Source organism: Solea senegalensis, linkage group LG18 (genome assembly GCF_019176455.1).
Source record: "Solea senegalensis isolate Sse05_10M linkage group LG18, IFAPA_SoseM_1, whole genome shotgun sequence".
NCBI classification, from domain to species: Eukaryota; Metazoa; Chordata; class Actinopteri; order Pleuronectiformes; family Soleidae; genus Solea; species Solea senegalensis.
In genome coordinates this window covers 318,096-331,389 of record NC_058041.1, presented here as the reverse complement: position 1 = coordinate 331,389, position 13,294 = coordinate 318,096, and the positions used below count along the sequence as shown (strand labels likewise).

The following is a 13,294-nucleotide window of genomic DNA, read 5'->3' as shown; positions in this document are numbered from 1 at the left end:
GACGAGAGTGCCTTCTGGCAGCGAGGCTGCAGCATTTTGTTTTTTGTTTGTTTGGTTCTGTTTGTAGCCCAGCAGATGGGAAACAAGCTGGGTCCATGTTCTCGGGAGGTCCCGAGGGAGAGGGGGACCAGAGGGAGGAGACGCTGCCAAAGTGCCATGTCGGCTTGGCATGACCGCTGCAATGACATGTGGCTCAAGACATGCAGTTTACTCGCAGACAAACATGAATGGCAGACGCAAAGACGTTTGCGAACAAACACTGTTCTTTAGTTCTTCATGTTCCTCAGGATTCAGACAAAAGTTCCAAGACATAGATCCCCCAATAAATTCCCCAATTTTATCGTCTGTCTAGTCTATAAATCATGTGACTCCTGGTAGACCCCTGAGTCACATGAACGGCCACGTTGGCAGCCTAAGATGTGGCAAAAATGAATAATAATCCTGAATCAAGAGTTCATGTGCATTATAAATCCACGCAGATTGACCGATACATCGCAAAAAACTTGACAGACTCAATATCAGCAGCTTAAGTCTACGAGATCTTCAGCATATTCAGCCGTTAGACCGTCTTTTCTGACACTCTCCCGCACCAAAGTCCATAGAGAAAATCAGTGATTTTAGCTCACGGGCGACACAGAAGATGCTGGTCCACTGCTGCCTCGTGTGGTGAGTTTGTGTCACTGAGGTGAAGTTAAACGAGGATTTCAAACACAGAATTAAAATAAATAACACATACGAAGTTGCTGATGGAGGCAGCAGTGGATTGACAACTCGTGACAACTCGTGTGTGCTGTGATGTAAAGATGGAGTTTGGTGCAGGAGAGTTAGCGGGTGACTAAAGGATACACACATCAACTTTCAGAGGGAAAATGCACTTTTGAGGATTAAAAAGAGTCTGTTTCAGTTGTATGTTGTAAATAATGTCGTTGTAAACACTTATGTATGACTGGGTAAAAAGTAGCTGACACATTTACAATCGTATGAATTGCAGTTGTGGTGAAGACACTGAACTAAAAGCAGCAGACTGCAGTGGAGTGTGTGTGTGTGTGTGTGTGTGTGTAGAGAGAGACAGTTTGTGAGTGAGTGAGTGAGTGAAAAGACTGAAAGGACAGAGCGCGGTGTCTTTGGGAGCAGGGCGACCCATGTGACTCGGCCCGCCCCTCTTTGTGTTTCCCACACAGTCCGACATCAGCGGAGCTCGGGCAACGCCGTCACATTCACAAGGACCTCAGTCTGCGAACTTCCCCCCACTTCATGATTCATAGCTGAGTGAAAATGTTTGCTTATGGTGCTGCCAGCTGCACATGGCATCACCAGGCAGCGGATTACTTCTTTATTTTGTATATATTCTGAAAATACTCCCCCCATTTACTTAAACTCAAGTAGCATCGAGGAGATTAGCGCTGATATTTGTTTGAGGGGTTCTCAGGATTGTGAAGGAAATTTTTCATGATGTATTTCGGGCTCTCGTGAAGACGCTCTCCATCATCTTCCTCATCCTATACAACATCTCCACGTTCATGTCACACACTCATTATATGAGTTTCTGAGAGGCCGTGGGAATTAGCAGATAACACGGTCTCAGATGATGAAAAATGACCAAATCCTGGCTGCTGTTGCCATAGGAACAGGTGCATGTGGCACAAGGCCTTTTCCGCCATTAAATCTGTTAAATACAAGCTTGCAAAAATGAATTAAGGACATGAACGCTGTTTCATTGCCTTTTAAACGTGACATTTAAAATGTAATATCAGATCATCATCATTATTGGGAATGTTGGTACAAAGAATCTATGCTAGCGCCCTTTACAACTATTATTTCTTCAAATTTAAGTGTTTTACATAAACTTAGACTTACTTACAATCTTAACTTTCTTTTATTGACTGTTTTTGCTAAAGCTAAATAAAGTTTGACTGAATACAGTTCCCCTACATATATATTTTTTGTAGTAAAAAATGCGGTTTTATTCTGCTATCAAATATCACAAAATATGTTTGATGTGTTTTTGGTATTGTGGTTGAAAAGTAACACTATTAACCTAATCTGCATAATATCATGTATTTTGTGAGAATATTACAGTAGAGGAAGAGTAATACCACAACCAAGAAGTAGACCCTCTTAATACATTATTAGTCATAATGAATGTTAGTAGCTTTGCCAGCAGGTTGGAGCAAGTGTTTAAACTTTGACATTAGCAAATTACTAGCATCTGGCTACAGCTAATGACAAAAACTGATGATACTGCCTCCTGCTGTTGTAGCAACTAGCAGCTAGCCAGATACACAGAGGCTACTAGCTACTACAGTCAGTAGTAGGTAGTAGCGGAGACAGCTATAGTAGCAGCTGGCGGCTACAGCAGTTTTACTTCACTTAAGAGGGAGCTAAACTTGTTTCATGGTCAGAACAGCTAGCAGGTAGCAACTACAGTAGATGCTAGCTGCTATATTTTTTATATATTTATAAAAATATATAAAAAGTAGTGACTAAATAGAAAGTTGCTGCACACGGAAAAAAACAGAATGACGATGCACTAAAGCCTACTAACACTCATGCGTCCATAGGGGAAAAACATTTGCCCTCTGACCTCTGTCCTTTACGCTCCAATGAAAACCAAACAAACACGCACACACATTGTATTTAAGCTTAATTAAGTAAAAACACAACTATACAACTCTTTTCCTCACATTGCACCTGTTCATTAACAAACCAGTGTTTTCTGAAGGAAAAAAAAGTGTCTACAAATAGCATTCCCATGAGCCTCTGGTCTAAAATAATAAAGAAGGGGGGGCTGGCAGAGGCCGCCCACCGCTCTGGTGCAACCCTGTCATGGGAACCGTGCTCAGCCGTCTGTGGAGATTTGAGCAGCGTAAATGCAAACGTCAACGTCCGAGTATCTCTATTTACATCGCAAGTACGAATCCTCATTAATCTTTAACGTGGAGACAATTGTTCTATTTTTAATCTCAAGCAGGATTTAGCACAATAAACAAACTTGATATTCAACTACAGCTGCTTCCTCTTTTTCACCAGTAGGGTGCAGTCATCGGTTACTGAAGATGTTGGGGAATAGTTCATTCATTCATTCATTCACTGTTAGAAGTGATGAAGTGTAAGCATAGCATAGCATAAGATAAACCTGAGAAGATTCCTTTAATTTACTGTTTCTTGGATGTTTCAGAGTTGTATTGCACTAAAGAGGGCGCTAGAATTCAGGACTACAGCTAATGAAAAGAAAAATGATACTAAACTCCTAAGCTCCTAGCAGCTAGCCAGATACAGGGAAGCTGCTTTAGCTGTGTCGTATCATTATTGTGGACGTAAGCTGCTACGCTAGCGAGAAGGTGTGACACGGATATATCTTAAGCAGCAACTGGCACCAGGCTACAGTAGGTAGGAGCTGTGACATTGGTTTTTAGCTTTAGCAGATACTAGCATGTGGCTACAAGAGCTGCTAACATCACTGATGCCATGTTGTCTGACAAAAGTGGCTGTTACTAGCTGTAGTTGCTAGATAATAGCTGTTGTGAGCTCTCCTCAGGAAGCACATGAAAATGAGCATAAAAAGAGTTAAGCGCCCTCTTTAGCGAAGTAAAACTACTCTAGCTGCTACTAGGTACTACTGTAGTTGCTAGCTGCTACTGGATGCTAGCTGTTGTGAGCTCTCCTCAGGAAGCACATGAAAATGAGCATAAAAAGAGTTAAGCGCCCGCTTTAGCGAGGTAAAACTCATTTGAACACCCAGAGACTTAGGAAAAGGGTATTTTATCTCCTATAAACATTAATTTAGTGCCATTTTTCACCAACTTTATCAGTATGTAAACAAACAACCTTCACACGCTTGTGACATCACCGCTTTAAAATGGCAAGAAAAAAGTAATTTTTAGAAAATCTAGTAGAATATCAAGGTTTGTTTTTGTGCAAAATTTTGCTCCTAAATAAAAATAATTCCTCAGTTCACCTCTGCTATAGTGCATGTGTGAGTATAAATGTGATGAGAGAAAAGGAATCAGTAAATCACATGTGAAGAGCCAATAAGGCCTGTAAACAAAACCAAAATCAGGGCACGGTGGCCATAATCACCAAAGTAAACACACACACACGCACACACTTCAACAAAAACATTTACACAAAAGACCATTTATTAAAAGAAAACAAGAAAAAAAGCCGAAGCATCTCCACCAAAAAAAGAAAAGTGAGAATTCCAGAATGAAATGAATCAGATAGTTTTTGAGTGTGTGGAGCAGAATGAGCTTCAGTGAAGCACACGCTGTTCACCTTTCTCCACTTTCATTCTCAGACTACAACTCTATTTTAGGGACCTCTGATGACTCCATCTTGGCCACATCTCCCTTTTTCCACTGTTAGAAAAAAAAAAAGTTATTCATAATCTTCCCAATAACTCTGCAGTGTTTGTGCAGCGTGATAAAGCAAAGGGAGCGTTCACAATCTAAATTTGCATTCTTCAGAAGTGAATGGCTCCGACAGATGGAGCAAGACAGCTTTTTCTGCCTCCTCCTCCTCCTCCTCCTCATCCTCCTCCTCATCCTCCTCCTGCAGGGAGGCTGTTTACACGGGGACAGTTCAGAGATCCAGAGACGAGACAATGCTGCTGCTGCTGCTGCTGCTGCTGCTGCTGCTGCTGCCGGCTTCTCCCCGCGACTGACGCCGCCTTGGGTGGGCAGCATTTCAAGATCATCCCCAACAAGTACAGGAGGAATAAAAGGAATTGACAGATTTTGTGCCAAATCGTCTGTTTTATGACGCGGCCCCTTCCTTTGAAGTGCTTTATCTCCACTTTAGAGCCTGTCACTGTAAATAGCAATGCTGAAATATGAACGTAGCTTACCCTTGAAATACTAAAGCAGAAACAGAAAGTCGATGAAGGTGGAGGGAATCCCCCTATCTCCCTGTTATCTGTGCAGGTCAATACTAAGAGGTCAGAGGTGAGAAGAGGGGCCTTAAACTGAGGCTTGAGGGCGCACTGGTTCCACTGCACGCAACTATCTGGACTCAGAGAAATCAGAAACACAAGAGTGATTCTTAGACTTTGTGAGAAAAGCTTTACGGCGCTCAGATAATATAGAGAAACATTCAGTGGAGTCGGTAACATGTACAGAACGTACAAAACACACGGAACCATCTCGCCGTCTGTTTATCTGTCACATGAAGGTCAACAGGAAATGGATTCAATACGCACCAGCTTGAAGATAGCTACAGCGCCACCTACGGAGGCGGTGTCAGAAGTACACAGGCCAGATTCAGACGAGCTACGGCCGCAGCTTGATTAACGTAAAAAATACTGAATGGGTTTTTTTTTGTTATTGTTGCTGAGAAACTGTTCATTTAATGTTTTGTTTCTGCAATGAAACTGTAGGTGGCGCCATAACAGACCCATCGGCAGCGGGAATTCTTTTACAAAATTCAGGGGCTTGGATTTTAGGGTCAACTTTCAAGGGCCTTGACAATTTTTATTTACTTTCAAGGACCCGTGGGAACCCGGAAACATAATAAAAAACATCCACACTGAGGATCACCTGCCAGTCCTGCGTCTTATCTCCTCACACAGCCTCACTCTGATAAACCACGACTTCTGCACAACTTTTTCTCTCTTCTCAGCAGGTGAATTTATGGTCACCACTGATCCCCCGCCGCCCGGTCTGTGTTATCTCCCACAGAAGTGGAGGCGGATCGGGGTTCTTCACCCTCTCCACCTGTACTTCATTACTCCGCTCCGTCACGACCGAGGTACATCTTGTATGTTCTTGTCTCTCTGCGTTCGAAACATAATTCACGGGTCACAGAGTCAGGCTTGAACCCGACACAGGATTGTTCTGGTTTATTTATTCTCACCTAACGTCGAAACATATTTCCATCGCAGCGGTTTTTATGACTTACAGTATATATATATAAATATATATATTTTCCTGGAACAACTTTACTTTACTGCACACGTGCATGTTCAACATTACACAAATACCACCTACATTTTTTTTCTGAGACTAATAACTTCAATTACTCAATCACTACCCAAATCTTTGATACGACTCAACTAAATACAAATAAATAGTTTACCAGCGAGCCATTAATCCCTTGAGTGATGTAAAGACTGCACATGTTCCTGTGATCAAACTAAAAACAGGAGCAGCTTTCCCCTCTACAGACTGTTCGCCGACAATGTTCTTGAAGTACAAAAATAAAGGAGATCATTCAAATGTTGCTTCTTTTATACAAGGACCCTTCAATCTTACTCCCCATTATTGGCCCTTCCCTTTGCATTTAAATGTAAAGAAAGCTGCGTTTCCATATCATCCACAAAAATCTGATTTCTCCCTTGAGCCAAAGCTTAGGTCTTTTTTTTGTCATGACTAGGGATGAAAATAAACATTATTTTCACATGTCGATGATATTTTCGATTAATCGAGTGATTGTTTGGTCCAAAAAATGTCAGAAAATGATTGTTTCAATGACATTTTTTGTGATATGGGGCACAAAAAATCTAAATTTACCTCCAAATATTTGTAATGTCAAGCCCTTTATTTATGTTATGTTGATGTATAAATCAACGTCATGTTGAAATGTCATCTGCAAAAGTGCAACATTCTCCCATAAGATAAATAGCTGAAGCTTCCATATATGGAACTATAAAGAAAACAAGTTTTAACCCAACAATAAATTGGTAAAGACCCTTAAACCCATCAAGTATCTCTCTGATCCCTTCCCATTCCACGCTGACAGAAAGTGTTGCACACATGGGCATCGCTGACAGCGCCTCCTACCCTCCATCATGGGTCAAGCAATTCATCCCGAGCGGTGGAATTAAAAGAGAGCAGGGACATCTTCAGATGTTAATCCCCTACTGGGATTCAGGGATGCTGTGACCTCATGACTGAATCTCATATGGTGTGGATTGTAAGGGGTTTGGTGTTTTCACTGTGGGAGTGACGGCATTTTTACCACCGCTGTCTCCTCGGTCTGCACCTTTGACCCAAAGGAAGTTGTAAACACGGTAATCTGCTGCCAGTAAGAGAAGGTAATGACTGCTCCGAGGTCATGACACGACAGTGTCCAAGTGTCTCTGAAGAGACGGATTGTTGGACGGGTCGCACAGGAGGAGGGACAAAAATAGATTCTTAGATGCTTAGACCACCACCACCTAATGTCTGTTTGTTTGGATTAAACCTGCTGCTTCATGAAATGCATTTTAATAGTTTAAAAGAGAGCACCTTGGAGTTTTTCTTCAACTTTGTTGCCACTATAATTCCTTTTTGAACAATAACAATTTGATGTTATTAAATCCCCCTCCCCCCATGGCTGGGCTCAATGGTCAAGCAATGGGTACCTTACTCTCAGGTAGCCCAACCCTTGAACTGTCGGCATTCGAACAGGCAAAAGGTAATAATTTATCCATAATTATCAATGGGGAGCTATGGGGACTGGGTATCTTGCTCGGAGGTACCCCAATCACTTTGATCATCTGGCTATTGAACTTGCAAAAAAAACATTATCTCCCTATAAAATTCAATGGGAAGCAATGAGGATTGGGTACCTTACTTGGATGTTCTCCAACCCTTGACCTGTCAGCACTGGAACTGGCCACCCTCTGATTACAAGCCAAGTTCCCTTTCCACTAGGCCCATGGTTCCCAACCTGGGTCCAAGGCCCTCTTAGGGGGGCGCAAGAGATCACATGGGGGGGCACAGAGCTTTGACTGCTCTGAGTTTGTGAGGTTAATATAATTATATTTGTGCATCCCAATCATAAGTCAGTATCGTCCAAATAAAAACCATCATTTGTTTGGTCCACCTTTCAGTTTATTAACCTATTTGTCCTGATCACGTTCCCGTTGAGTGAGAAACGTAAAAGCACCAAAGACTCACCGGGATCAAAAAAAGAAACCAAGGCAATACCTTGGTTTTGATTGAACGGAAGCACGGGACAGTTTTTATCTATATACACAAACCTCAACTGTTTACTTTATTCTTTTTTGTGTGCGCGCCCTGGACAGGGGTTCAGGTTGGGGGGCCCTGGTTTGTCCTGGACACAAGCAAGGGGGGCTTCAAGGAAAAAAGGTTGGGGACCACTGCACTAGGCCATGGGCTGCCCATACACTCTTCCATTCAAAATATTTTATGAAATGTAATAATAGAACAATTACAGTGCTTTAATTATGGATAAGAAAAGATCTGATGCCTCAAGTGCTCTTATCTATCTAATCTAATTCTACATCTGCAGGACATCTCTCCAGTAACACGTAAAAACAAAATAAGATAAATAAATCCCAACATAAATTTCATGTACAATAACCAGAGGGATGTTTGAGTGACAGTAGTTGAGAGACGTTGCAGTTGGCTTTAGGTGTGACGGTTTAAAAAGGCCACATGAGGTTTTTCCCCCTCCGTGACGAGACGCAGTAAATGTCACGCTCACAGCAGACAAAAGCAGGTGAACGCACACAGAGTCAAATATAATCTGCTGTTTACGTTTCTCACTCACTGAACAACGGCTCCTGTGGAGGATTGAGACAGTGGTGGAACTTTCATGGTACGTACGGAGTCACCTCTCCACCAAAAACAAGCCATAAAATCATCGTCTTCCTCTGACCACCGGGGGATCAAATGTTAAAAAAGACGGATCGCTGCGGTGTGGAGGTCACCACGAGGAGGAGAAAATAAAAACCAGGGGGTGATAAAGAGGTTTCTATTGTAGAGCTCAGGTCTTAAGGGAAGACTTAAGTCTGAAATAGAAGGAAAACTGAGTTGTTATCGTCTTAAGAGTCTGTCGACGTTAAATCAGTGACATAATCTCGGGGTTTTATGCGTATGAAAATAAAACATGATTCCACACCTCATGTCACATTTGTTTTAAATGTTCATGTTCACATCAAAATGAGAATTTCTCACTCTGCCTCACATTTAAAATGATTTGATTGATTACCACAAGTGATTTTGTCATTTTGAATTCATTAAAACATCTATAAATGTCTCATAAGTGCAATCCTCCACACGAGTGGTTCTTTCCCAAACTTAAATGTTACAGTTTATGTTTTTATGTTTGAAAAAACAGGCATAAAATGAAGTTTTCATTCATTTAAATTGATGTTAGCTGTTAGAGAATTTGAAAACACGGTTCATACCCTGTTCTCATTCAGTGAATATATTCTGATTTAAATTGTATAAACTTTTAAACATTTTAACATTTAATCATGGTTTATATGTTTGGATGTTTAGAATGCATTTTTACTCTTTATTAACTTTAACTTTTGAGTCTGTTGAAGCTTCAGTTATGTATATCTAATTTTAAAAGATTCAAAAGTCTTACCTGTTCGCTGTCTGTCGGAATATTCCTATTCAAAGACACGAGCTGATGTCGCTGAAAAAGAAAAAAGAATAATGTCAAAAACGCTCTTAAAGGTGCCACTTTATTAGGTACACGTTTACAATCAAATGCAGTCATCTTTAGTCACTCTTTAAATAAATGATCACAAACTATGACAAGTGCATTCACACAAGGATACTTATCAGGATTTACTGATACTACTTCTTCAACATTTATTATGATTCTGAAAAGGTAAGCTAGACATTAATAACAACTTCATATTTTTAAAACATATTCACATCAATTTTTCGTTAAAGACAGGAGAGAATTCCGCTAATTTAGTTGGAGCTAAAAATACTGAAATTATTATAATTTATAAATTATAATCATTAATCATCACAATAATCAAGTAATAAATTCTATGTAGTCAGCGTTCATGTGGATTTTTATAAACATTTTCATTTTACAGTATTCATTATGAACACATCAACAGAAATGAATGAGCAATTATTATTTACATCATTGTCTAAGTTGTACGTTTACATATTATTGTTCTCAGAAACTTAATAAATGCAGCAAAGTCACAACATTTGTAGATTTTATTTTACTCAAAAGTTAATTTGACAAAGTTTTCAATGACCGGATTTGTGTATTTATTTAGTTTATTCATCGTTATTTTTATACAAAAAAATTAGACTGGAGACGATGTTGATTTTTGTGATTGAACATTATATATATTATTACTCGTCTGTGTCTGAAAGGCGACATTTTATGTCTGCAAAGCAGTGTAAAAACATACAGTATTTTATATAAAACATAATGTATAATATCAAATAAGTCATTCAAAAAACTTTAAAAAATGACCTTTTAGTGACTTTCATGGAACAAAAATGTGATTTTTCACTAAACCTTTATTTAAGTGAAGCAATATTGTTCTGTTTTTGTTTTTGTTTTATTTCTGCATCTACATCAACTTTCTCCATCATTGTGTTGGAGTGAGATTTCAGCTTCTCTTTGACTGAAGCTTCATCAGAGCGATGAGGCAGAAGCTCTGATGAAGCTTCACGACGTTTTCCTTCCTCTCCCTCTCTCTCTCCCTCTCTCTCTCCCTCTCTCTCGATCTCTCTCTCTCTCTCTCTCCTCTCTCTCTCCCTCTCTCTCTCTCTCTCTCTCTCTCTCCCTCTCTCTCCCTCTCTCTCTCTCTCTCCCTCTCTCTCTCCGGTCGGGGCAACAAACTGCCAAGAGACGCTTGTAATCGAAAGCGGCCAATAAATACACGAGAATAGCACGACAGGAATGTTCACACAGTGGTGATGTGGATCCCACAGAGCGCCAACAGCTCCGTCCAATCCCCGATCTGAGAGAGAACAAGGGAAAAATACAGCATTCCCACTTCAGAGGAAGGAAGAAGGAAGAAGGAAGAAGGAGGAAGGAGGAAGGAAGGAGAAGAGGTGACTTCTGCATCTTCACAGAGGAAAAACCTCTGAAAGTGAAGTGATATCTTTAGGTTTATTATAGAATGATATCTTGTTTATTCTTGGAGTTAGACGGTGTTTTCTAACAAGAAAAATGAAAACTCTCCCTGCATCAAATCCCATAGAGAAAATCAGTGATTTAACATCACAACTCAAATGTGTTATTTTGTGTCTTTGGCTTTAGAAAAGTTTGAAAAAGAGTTTAAAAAGAGTTTGAAAACACACGAGTGACATCAACACAGCAAATCAACACAGAGGCCGTGGTAGACCAGTGATTTTCTCTATGGAGTCTGGTGTGGGAGAGTGAAACTTTCAGTTTACAGCCTTAAAAATAACAATGAACCATTATGATGAGATAAAGTGGCATAAAAACTGTTCAGAAGATACAGATTTTAGAAAGCGAGTGAGTGAGTGAGTGTTTTGGGGGACATTTCTATTTTCCCCTCGCTCTCGTTTGCGTCGATAAATGACTCAGTGGATAAACTGCGGCGCAGTCTGCACGCTTTAGTAGATTCCTATAAACATAATTCTTTCCCATGTGATAAGACATCTCTGAGGAAATGACACTGACATGAAGTCATGAAGCCGTTTTCTCCGTCCAGTTATTACATTAGCACAGAGCCAAAAACAACAACAACAACAACAACAACAACAACAACAACAACTACCTCTAACTCTCATTGTCTCTATTAAACGTAGTCTCTTTTGATGCCAAAAAGGGGAAAGGACTTCTTCTGCTTCTGTCATCAATCCTCCCACAAAAAAAAAGAAGAGTGAGTGGATTTATGTGAAGACGAGAGATTTGTGTCTTTTTGGCATCACGTACTTCCTTTTTTTTTTCTCCTCCCGCGGATAAATGATGGATTTAGAGAGCGTTCTTGTTCCAGGACACAGACAACGAGACCGTAAACCAGAGGAATTCACAGCCTTCATATCTGTGCCCGCCGGTCCAGACCCGGTGCCCAGTCCTGACAGTTTAGAGTCAGACTGAGTGGATTCTAAACCGGGAGAAACAGGATCTCTTCCTCCTACGGTCTCATGAGATTCAAGATTCTTTATTGTCATTCCAACACACATTAAAACATGAGGTTCTAATGTCTACGAGAGCGTCTATGTCCATGATGGCGTCCACTTTCATTGATTTACAGCACACTTGGGATCTTGGGATCTAATTGTCTTTTGTGGGATTTTCATGTCGTAACTTTACTCGCTCATTGTTCTGCTGCTTGGAATCTCACGTCATCGGTGGAGAGAGAGAGACAGTGGACAGTGTCCACAACCCCTGCTAATAATTATGTCTCCTTGTCTACGTACATTAAGCAATGCAGGGGGTGAAACAGTAGGTGGCGTCGAAAACACACAAGAGAGAAATTTCACCCAAATATTAAAAAAGGTTTTTAAAATCTTTGGAGAGGATGAAAATTGCTCACTCTCCTGAACCAAACCCCATTGAGAAAATCAGAGATTTTACATCACAGCACACAGGAGGTGTGGATCCACTGCTGCCTCCAGTATCAAGTTAAAACGTATCCGGTATCAAGTTAAAACGTATCCAGTATCAAGTTAAAACGTATCCAGTATCAAGTTAAAACGTATCCGGTATCAAGTTAAAACGTTAAAACGTATCCAGTATCAAGTTAAAAATCCAGTATCAAGTTAAAACGTATCCGGTATCAAGTTAAAACGTATCCAGTATCAAGTTAAACGTATCCAGTATCAAGTTAAACGTATATAAAACATCAAGTTAAAACGCATCCAGTATCAAGTTCAAGTTTATCCAGTTATCCAGTAGTTAAAAACGCATTCAGCATCGCTAAAACGTATCCAGTATCAAGTTAAAACGCATCCAGCATCAAGTTAAAACGCATATCAAGTTAAAACGCATCCAGCATCAAGTTAAACGTATCCAGTATCAAGTTAAACGTATCCAGCATCAACGCATCAAGTTAAACGATCCAGTATCAAGTTAAAACGTATCCAGCATCAAGTTAAAACGTATCCAGTATCGTTAAACGCATCCAGCATCAAGTTAAAACGATCCAGTATCAAGTTAAAACGCATCCAGCATCAAGTTAAAACGCATCCGCATCAAGTTAAAACGTATCCAGTATCAAGTTAAAACGTATCCAGTATCAAGTTAAAACATATCCAGTATCAAGTTAAAACGTATCCAGCATCAAGTTAAAACGTATCCAGTATCGTTAAAACGTCAGTAGCATCCCGTTAAAACGCATCCAGCATCAAGTTAAACGATCCAGTATCAAGTTAAAACGTATCCAGCATCAAGTTAAAACGTATCCAGCATCAAGTTAAAACGTATCCAGTATCAAGTTAAAACGTTAAAACGTATCCAGTATCAAGTTAAAACGTGCTATTTTGTGATGCAAGTGTTTAAATGTCTTCATTCAAATTTACTGCAGTGACAGAAATTTACCAAAACAGGCAGCAGTAGACCAGAAAGCTCTTGTGTCCCTGTGAGCTAGACTTTGGTGGGGGAGAGTAAA

General features: G+C 40.2%; 1 long non-coding RNA gene across 1 annotated transcript in view; it reads right to left on the bottom strand.

Moving 5' to 3' along the window:
- The window catches only part of LOC122759551, an 85,430-nt gene that overhangs the window by 58,769 nt on the left and 13,367 nt on the right, over positions 1 to 13,294 (bottom strand). Inside the window, exon 2 of the long non-coding RNA XR_006358273.1 lies at positions 9,319 to 9,369. This is a non-coding gene — a long non-coding RNA (uncharacterized LOC122759551). The remainder of the gene's footprint in view (positions 1 to 9,318; positions 9,370 to 13,294) is intronic.